Source organism: Salvelinus namaycush, unplaced genomic scaffold (assembly GCF_016432855.1).
Source record: "Salvelinus namaycush isolate Seneca unplaced genomic scaffold, SaNama_1.0 Scaffold2432, whole genome shotgun sequence".
NCBI classification, from domain to species: Eukaryota; Metazoa; Chordata; class Actinopteri; order Salmoniformes; family Salmonidae; genus Salvelinus; species Salvelinus namaycush.
The window spans coordinates 17,501-27,500 of NW_024059267.1; the positions used below are offsets into that span (position 1 = coordinate 17,501).

Genomic DNA, 10,000 nt, shown 5'->3' on the forward strand with positions numbered 1-10,000 from the left:
AGTAGTGTCTAACAGTGCAGTAGTATCTAACAGTGCAGTAGTGTCTAACAGTGCAGTAGTGTCTAACAGTGCAGTAGTGTCTAACAGTGCAGTAGTGTCTAACAGTGTAGTAGTGTCTAACAGTGCAGTAGTGTCTAACAGTGCAGTAGTATCTAACAGTGCAGTAGTGTCTAACAGTGCAGTAGTATCTAACAGTGCAGTAGTGTCTAACAGTGCAGTAGTATCTAACAGTGCAGTAGTGTCTAACAGTGCCGTAGTGTCTAACAGTGCAGTAGTGTCTAACAGTGCAGTAGTGTCTAACAGTGCAGTAGTGTCTAACAGCGCAGTAGTATCTAACAGTGCAGTCATGTCTAACAGTGCAGTAGTATATAACAGTGCAGTAGTGTATAACAGTGCAGTAGTATATAACAGTGCAGTAGTGTCTAACAGCGCAGTAGTGTCTAACAGTGCAGTAGTGTCTAACAGTGCAGTAGTGTCTAACAGTGCAGTAGTGTCTAACAGTGCAGTAGTGTCTAACAGTGCAGTAGTATCTAAAAATGCAGTAGTGTCTAACAGTGCAGTAGTGTCTAACAGTGCAGTAGTATCTAACAGTGCAGTAGTGTCTAACAGTGCAGTAGTATCTAACAGTGCAGTAGTGTCTAACAGTGCAGTAGTGTCTAACAGTGCAGTAGTGTCTAACAGTGCAGTAGTGTCTAACAGTGCAGTAGTGTCTAACAGTGCAGTAGTATCTAACAGTGCAGTAGTGTCTAACAGTGCAGTAGTGTCTAACAGTGCAGTAGTGTCTAACAGTGCAGTAGTATCTAACAGTGCAGTAGTGTCTAACAGTGCAGTAGTGTCTAACAGTGCAGCAGTGTCTAACAGTGTAGTATCTAACAGTGCAGTAGTGTCTAACAGTGCAGTAGTGTCTAACAGTGCAGTAGTGTCTAACAGTGTAGTATCTAACAGTGCAGTAGTGACTAACAGTGCAGTAGTGTCTAACAGTGCAGTAGTGTCTAACAGTGTAGTATCTAACAGTGCAGTAGTATCTAACAGTGCAGTAGTGTCTAACAGTGCAGTAGTGTCTAACAGTGCAGTAGTGTCTAACAGTGCAGTAGTATCTAACAGTGCAGTAGTGTCTAACAGTGCAGTAGTGTCTAACAGTGCAGTAGTATCTAACAGTGCAGTAGTGTCTAACAGTGCAGTAGTATCTAACAGTGCAGTAGTGTCTAACAGTGAATTAGTGTTTAACAGTGCAGTAGTGTCTAACAGTGCAGTAGTATCTAACAGCGCAGTAGTATCTAACAGTGCAGTAGTGTCTAACAGTGCAGTCGTGTCTAACAGTGCAGTAGTGTCTAACAGTGGAGTAGTATCTAACAGTGCAGTAGTGTCTAACAGTGCAGTAGTGTCTAACAGTTGAGTAGTATCTAACAGTGCAGTAGTGTCTAACAGTGCAGTAATATCTAACAGTGCAGTAGTATCTAACAGTGGAGTAGTGTCTAACAGTGGAGTAGTATCTAACAGTGCAGTAGTGTCTAACAGTGCAGTAGTATCTAACAGTGCAGTAGTGTCTAACAGTGCAGTAGTGTCTAACAGTGGAGTAGTATCTAACAGTGCAGTAGTGTCTAACAGTGCAGTAGTATCTAACAGCGCAGTAGTATCTAACAGTGCAGTAGTGTCTAACAGTGGAGTAGTATCTAACAGTGCAGTAGTGTCTAACAGTGCAGTAGTGTCTAACAGCGCAGTAGTATCTAACAGTGCAGTAGTATCTAACAGCGCAGTAGTATCTAACAGTGCAGTAGTATCTAAAAATGATTCACAAAATATACACAAATCTAAAAGTAAAAGAATGGAATTAAGAAATATATAAATATTAGGACGAGCAATGTCGGAGTGGCATTGACTAGAATACAGTAGAATATAATACAGTAAATAGATATGAGATGAGTAAAGCAGTATGTAAACATTATTACAGTGACTAGTGTTCCATCGTTAAAGTGGCCAGTGATTCCATGTCTATGTATATAGGGCAGCAGCCTCTAAGGTGCAGGGTTGAGTAACCGGGTGGAAGCCGGCTAGTGATGGCAATTTAACAGTTTGATGGCCTTGGGATAGAAGCTGTTTTTCAGTCTCTCGGTACCGGCTTTGATGCACCTGTACTGACCTCTCCTTCTGGATGATAATGGGGTGAACAGGCCGTAGCTCAGGTGGTTGATGTCCTTGATGATCTTTTTGGCCTGTAACATGGGGTGCTGTAGGTGTCCTGGAGGGCAGGTAGAAATGTTGTTGAGTCACCATGGTCATGTTACTTCTGGGGACACTGGAGCAAAACCAAAAGGAGTGTTTCTTATTGGACACGTACAAAGATAGTGCTTCCTGTTTCACTCCGTTATGGAGGGTTTTCTTCCATTTTGTGCCTACTTAATGCTTCCCTGTTTCACTCCGTTATGGAGGGTTTTCTTCCATTTTGTGCCTACTTAATGCTCCCTGTTTCACTCCGTTATGGAGGGTTTTCTTCCATTTTGTGCCTACTTAATGCTTCCCTGTTTCACTCCGTTATGGAGGGTTTTCTTCCATTTTGTGCCTACTTAATGCTCCCTGTTTGACTCCGTTATGGAGGGTTTTCTTCCATTTTGTGCCTACTTAATGCTTCCCTGTTTCACTCCGTTATGGAGGGTTTTCTTCCATTTTGTGCCTACTTAATGCTTCCCTGTTTCACTCCGTTATGGAGGGTTTTCTTCCATTTTGTGCCTACTTAATGCTTCCCTGTTTCACTCCGTTATGGAGGGTTTTCTTCCATTTTGCGCCTACTTAATACAACCCACTTACTGTGTTGGAGGAGAGGGTGAATGAATGAACTTCAGTACTGTAAATTCTTTACATTGCACAAATCTAGCAAAAGCTTAGGGCCACAGATTTCCTTCAAACTTAAAACCTGTTCTCCTGTAGATACTCTGTGGTTAGTTTAGCGCTGTCTTGCAGCCGTTTAGCTTTGCCTCAGATCACACACTGATGACAGACAGCACATACACTGAGTAGTGGAGAGGAGACCGGTGGCTACACACACACACACACACACACACACACACACACACACACACACACACACACACACACACACACACACACACACACACACACACACACACACACACATACACTAGCTAGCGTTATTATTACAGATTTATAATTCATCACTCGTCCCCTTGAACCCTCCGTGGCACACACACGCACGGATGCACACACACTCACACACAAACACACACATATTAAAAAGCACCCACATACACACACCCTCCCACGCCCTGGCCCCATAAACGCTAGTCAGGGAGGACTATCCAGACTATCTCTGGTATATCCGGGCTACTCCTCAAGCCAGCAGGATGTTGTAGTTGCTGCTGCTAGCCTCCATCTCTTTAAATCAATGTGTTCTGCTACACTATTTCCCCCAGATACACTAGTTAGACTGCGGCCCAAATGGCACCTTATTCATTATATAGTGCACTACTTTTTACCTGAGCCCTATGAGCCCTTAAGTGGGGCACTATAGGGGATAGGGTGCCATTTGGTACTCACATTAGTGTTTGAATCTTCAGAGGCCGGAGGGTTAAACAAGTGTTACTGCTCTCCTCTTTTGTTTAGTGATCACCAGGCAGCCCCAGATATTGATCTCTCCGTGTAGTGATCACCAGGCAGCCCCAGATATTGATCTCTCCATGTAGTGATCACCAGGCAGCCCCAGATATTGATCTCTCCATGTAGTGATCACCAGGCAGCCCCAGATATTCATCTCTCCATGTAGTGATCACCAGGCAGCCCCAGATATTGATCTATCCATGTAGTGATCACCAGGCAGCCCCAGATATTCATCTCTCCATGTAGTGATCACCAGGCAGCCCCAGATATTGATCTCTCCATGTAGTGATCACCAGGCAGCCCCAGATATTGATCTATCCATGTAGTGATCACCAGGCAGCCCCAGATATTGATCTCTCCATGTAGTGATCACCAGGCAGCCCCAGATATTGATCTATCCATGTAGTGATCACCAGGCAGCCCCAGATATTGATCTCTCCATGTAGTGATCACCAGGCAGCCCCAGATATTGATCTCTCCATGTAGTGATCACCAGGCAGCCCCAGATATTGATCTATCCATGTAGTGATCACCAGGCAGCCTCAGATATTGATCTCTCCATGTAGTGATCACCAGACAGCCCCAGATATTAATCTCTCCATGTAGTGATCACCAGACAGCCCCAGATATTAATCTCTCCATGTAGTGATCACCAGACAGCCCCAGATATTAATCTCTCCCATGTTGCATTTAAGGGCTTAACAAAGTAATACTGTCTGCCTGGCCCAGGCCTACAGGACTGACTGTTAGACTAGAGGCACAGAAAACACACACACTCACACACACACACACACACACACACACACACACACACACACACACACACACACACACACACACACACACACACACACACACACACACACACACACACACACACACACACACACCCCGAGACCTTTAGGAGTGTGTAAGGCTAGAAGCCATGAGGCAGGGTGTTAACGGAGGAGATAGCTGGCTCTGACTGAGATGTGTGTGTTTGCAGGGTGTCCCCTATGTGGAGGGCAATGGGATGAGCAGTCTGTACAAACTGCAGGTAAGAACTTCACTGTACTCATCCTCATCACCTTGGTGAGTCAGGTGTTGCCAACAATGCAACTAGCATCACAGTGCTAGTCAACAGTTGTATAGCTGACATGTTACTCATAGTCTGTTGATTGTTTGTTGAGTATCGGTAGGGTGACCCTCAAAGTAAAGGTTACCACATTCCCCTATATACTGTAGGCTACTGTAGATACCATGTCATCAGATACCATGTCATCAGATACCATATCAGCAGATACTATGTCATCAGATACCATGTCATCAGATACCATATCAGCAGATACTATGTCATCAGATACCATGTCATCAGATACCATATCAGCAGATACTATGTCATCAGATACCATGTCATCAGATACCATATCAGCAGATACTATGTCATCAGATACCATGTCATCAGATACCATATCATCAGATACCATATTATCACATACCATATCATCAGATAATATGTCATCAGATACCGTTTCATCAGATGCCGTGTCATCAGATACCATGTCATCAGATGCTGTGTCATCAGATACCATGTCATCAGATACCATGTCATGAGATGCCGTGTCATCAGATACCATGCCATCAGATACAATGTCATCAGATACCATGTCATCAGATACTATGTCATCAGATACCATGTCATCAGATACTATGTCATCAGATACCATGTCATCAGATACCATGTCATCAGATACTATGTCATCAGATACCATGTCATCAGATACCATGTCATCAGATACTATGTCATCAGATACCATGTCATCAGATACTATGTCATCAGATACCATGTCATCAGATACCATGTCATCAGATACCATGTCATCAGATACCATGTCATCAGATACTATGTCATCAGATACCATGTCATCAGACACCATATAATCAGATACCGTGTCATCAGATACCATATCATCAGATACTATGTCATCAGATACCATGTCATCAGATACTATGTCATCAGATACCATGTCATCAGATACCATGTCATCAGATACCATGTCATCAGATACCATGTCATCAGATACTATGTCATCAGATACCATGTCATCAGATACCATATCAGCAGATACTATGTCATCAGATACCATGTCATCAGATACCATATCATCAGATACTATGTCATCAGATACCATGTCATCAGATACTATGTCATCAGATACCATGTCATCAGATACCATATCAGCAGATACTATGTCATCAGATACCATGTCATCAGATACCATATTATCACATACCATATCATCAGATAATATGTCATCAGATACCATGTCATCAGATGCCGTGTCATCAGATACCATGTCATCAGATACCATGTCATCAGATACCGTGTCATCAGATACCATGTCATCAGATGCCATATCATCAGATACCATGTCATCAGATGCTGTGTCATCAGATACCATGTCATCAGATACCATGTCATGAGATGCCGTGTCATCAGATACCATATAATCAGATACCGTGTCATCAGATACCATATAATCAGATACCGTGTCATCAGATACCATATAATCAGATACCGTGTCATCAGATACCATATAATCAGATACCGTGTCATCAGATACCATATAATCAGATACCGTGTCATCAGATACCATATAATCAGATACCGTGTCATCAGATACCATATTATCAGATACCGTGTCATCAGATACCATATCATCAGATACTATGTCATCAGATACCATGTCATCAGATACCATGTCATCAGATACCATGTCATCAGATACCATATAATCAGATACCGTGTCATCAGATACCATATAATCAGATACCGTGTCATCAGATACCATATAATCAGATACTGTGTCATCAGATACCATGTCATCATTGTGTTGAATGTTATGATGATAATACTAGTTTCTCCACAGAGTGGAGGAGCCATCTCAGGACCCCCTGGAGCACCAGGTGCACCAGTAAGTATCTCATCATCTACTGTCTCATCATCCATCCTCCTACTGTATCATCCTCCTTCTGTCTCATCCTCCTACTGTTTCATCATCCTGCTGTCTCATCATCCATCCTCCTACTGTATCATCCTCCTTCTGTCTCATCATCCATCCTCCTACTGTATCATCCTCCTTCTGTCTCATCATCCTGCTGTCTCATCATCCTGCTGTCTCATCATCCATCATCCTACTGTCTCATCATCCATCTTCCTACTGTATCATCCTCCTACTGTCTCATCATATATTGTCTCATCATCCATCCTCCTACTGTATCATCCTCCTACTGTCTCATCATCTACTGTCTCATCACCTACTGTCTCATCATCCATCATCCTGCTGTCTCATCCTCCTACTGTTTCATCATCCTGCTGTCTCATCATCCATCATCCTACTGTATCATCCTCCTTCTGTCTCATCATCCATCCTCCTACTGTATCATCCTCCTTCTGTCTCATCATCCATCCTCCTACTGTATCATCCTCCTTCTGTCTCATCATCCATCCTCCTACTGTATCATCCTCCTTCTGTCTCATCATCCATCCTCCTACTGTATCATCCTCCTACTGTCTCATCATCCTACTATCTCATCATCCATCCTCCTACTGTATCATCCTCCTACTGTATCATCCTCCTTCTGTCTCATCATCCTGCTGTCTCATCATCCATCCTCCTACTGTCTCATCATCCATCCTCCTACTGTATCATCCTCCTACTGTCTCATCACCTACTGTCTCATCATCCATCCTCCTACGGTCTCATCATCCTACTGTCTCATCATCTATTGTCTCATCATCCATCTTCCTACTGTATCATCCTCCTACTGTCTCATCATTTACTGTCTCATCACCTACTGTCTCATCATCCATCCTCCTACTGTCTCATCATCCTACTGTCTCATCATCTACTGTCTCATCATCCATCCTCCTACTGTATCATCCTCCTACTCTCATCATCTACTGTCTCATCATCCATCTTCCTACTGTATCATCTTCCTACTGTCTCATCATCTATTGTCTCATCATCCATCCTCCTACTGTATCATCCTCCTACTGTCTCATCATCTACTGTCTCATCACCTACTGTCTCATCATCCATCATCCTACTGTATCATCCTCCTACTGTCTCATCATCCTACTGTCTCATCATCCATCCTCCTACTGTTTCATCATCCTACTGTATTATCCTCCTACTGTCTCATCATCCTACTGTCTCATCATCTACCGTCTCATCATCCATCCTGCTACTGTATCATCATCCTACTGTCTCATCATCCTACTGTCTCATCATCCTACTTTCTCATCATCCATCATCCTACTGTATCATCCTCCTTCTGTCTCATCATCCTACTGTCTCATCATCCTACTGTCTCATCATCTACTGTATCATCATCCATCCTCCTACTGTATCATCCACCTTCTGCCTCATCATCCTACTGTCTCATCATCCTACTGTCTCATCATCCATCCTCCTACTGTCTCATCATCCTACTGTCTCATCATCCATCATCCTACTGTCTCATCCTACTGTCTCATCCTCCTACTGTCTCATAATCCTACTATCTCATCATCCATCATCCTACTGTCTCATCATCCTACTGTCTCATCATCCATCATCCTACTGTCTCATCATCCTACTGTCTCATCATTCTACTGTCTCATCATCCTACTGTCTCATCATCCTACTGTCTCATCATCCTTCTGTCTCATCATCCTTCTGTCTCATCATCCTACTGTCTCATCATCCATCATCCCACTGTCTCATCATCCTACTGTCTCATCATCCCACTGTCTCATCATCCTACTGTCTCATCATCCATCCTAACCAGACATGTATTCAGATCCTGTGTACTGTACTGTCAGGGTCAGAAACACACAGGCCATACTTTATCATCCTAAGAGTAGCTGTCATCTCCTTCACTGTCTCCAGCCCTCTAGTTAGACTGAGTCATGTTCAGTGAGAGCTCACTGGTGGGGAGAAACTGACAGAGAGAGAGACTGACAGAGAGAGAGAGAGAGACTGACAGAGAGAGAGAGAGAGAGAGAACACTGTCTGAGCAGTGGCCTGACTCTGTTCTCCCTGCATTGTGCCTCTGTGGCGAGGTGTGGTGACCTGATTTACTTATCAAAGCCACTGAGCTCTGCCCTTATCAGTCTGTCTGTAATCTACCTACAACCCTCGGAGACTTTACCTCTTCCATCATAACACACAGACACTCCGCTCATAGGACCTGCAGGGGTCCACAAAGAGAACTCAGATAAACTGGTCAACTGTTTTTCACACAACGGGCAGCCTACCCAGGGACCACAGTAGAATCTCTTGGGAGCTTTGCTCTGTCTGTCTGTCTGCATCTAATATGTACAGTACTGCTGGGGGTATCATGGAGTGGTTTAGTACTCCCAGAGAGCATCTAACATGTACAGTATGCTGGGGGTATCATGGAGTGGTTTAGTACTCCCAGAGAGCATCTAACATGTACAGTACTGCTGGGGGTATCATGGAGTGGTTTAGTACTCCCAGAGAGCATCTAACATGTACAGTATGCTGGGGGTATCATGGAGTGGTTTAGTACTCCCAGAGAGCATCTAACATGTACAGTACTGCTGGGGGTATCATGGAGTGGTTTAGTACTCCCAGAGAGCATCTAACATGTACAGTATGCTGGGGGTATCATGGAGTGGTTTAGTACTCCCAGAGAGCATCTAACATGTACAGTACTGCTGGGGGTATCATGGAGTGGTTTAGTACTCCCAGAGAGCATCTAACATGTACAGTATGCTGGGGGTATCATGGAGTGGTTTAGTACTCCCAGAGAGCATCTAACATGTACAGTACTGCTGGGGGTATCATGGAGTGGTTTAGTACTCCCAGAGAGCATCTAACATGTACAGTACTGCTGGGGGTATCATGGAGTGGTTTAGTACTCCCAGAGAGCATCTAACATGTACAGTATGCTGGGGGTATCATGGAGTGGTTTAGTACTCCCAGAGAGCATCTAACATGTACAGTACTGCTGGGGGTATCATGAAGTGGTTTGGTACTCCCAGAGAGCATCTAACATGTACAGTACTGCTGGGGGTATCATGGAGTGGTTTAGTACTCCTAGAGAGCATCTAACATGTACAGTACTGCTGGGGATATCATGGAGTGGTTTAGTACTCCCAGAGAGCATCTAACATGTACAGTACTGCTGGGGGTATCATGGAGTGGTTTAGTACTCCCAGAGAGCATCTAACATGTACAGTACTGCTGGGGGTATCATGGAGTGGTTTAGTACTCCCAGAGAGCATCTAACATGTACAGTACTGCTGGGGGTATCATGGAGTGGTTTAGTACTCCCAGAGAGCATTTACTGAATGTTAAATATATTACCTGTCAGGTATATTAACTCTTTGTAATGTACA

At 43.8% G+C, this 10,000-nt stretch overlaps 1 pseudogene; it reads left to right on the forward strand.

Moving 5' to 3' along the window:
* Positions 1-10,000, forward strand: part of LOC120038936 — a 34,169-nt pseudogene that overhangs the window by 17,373 nt on the left and 6,796 nt on the right.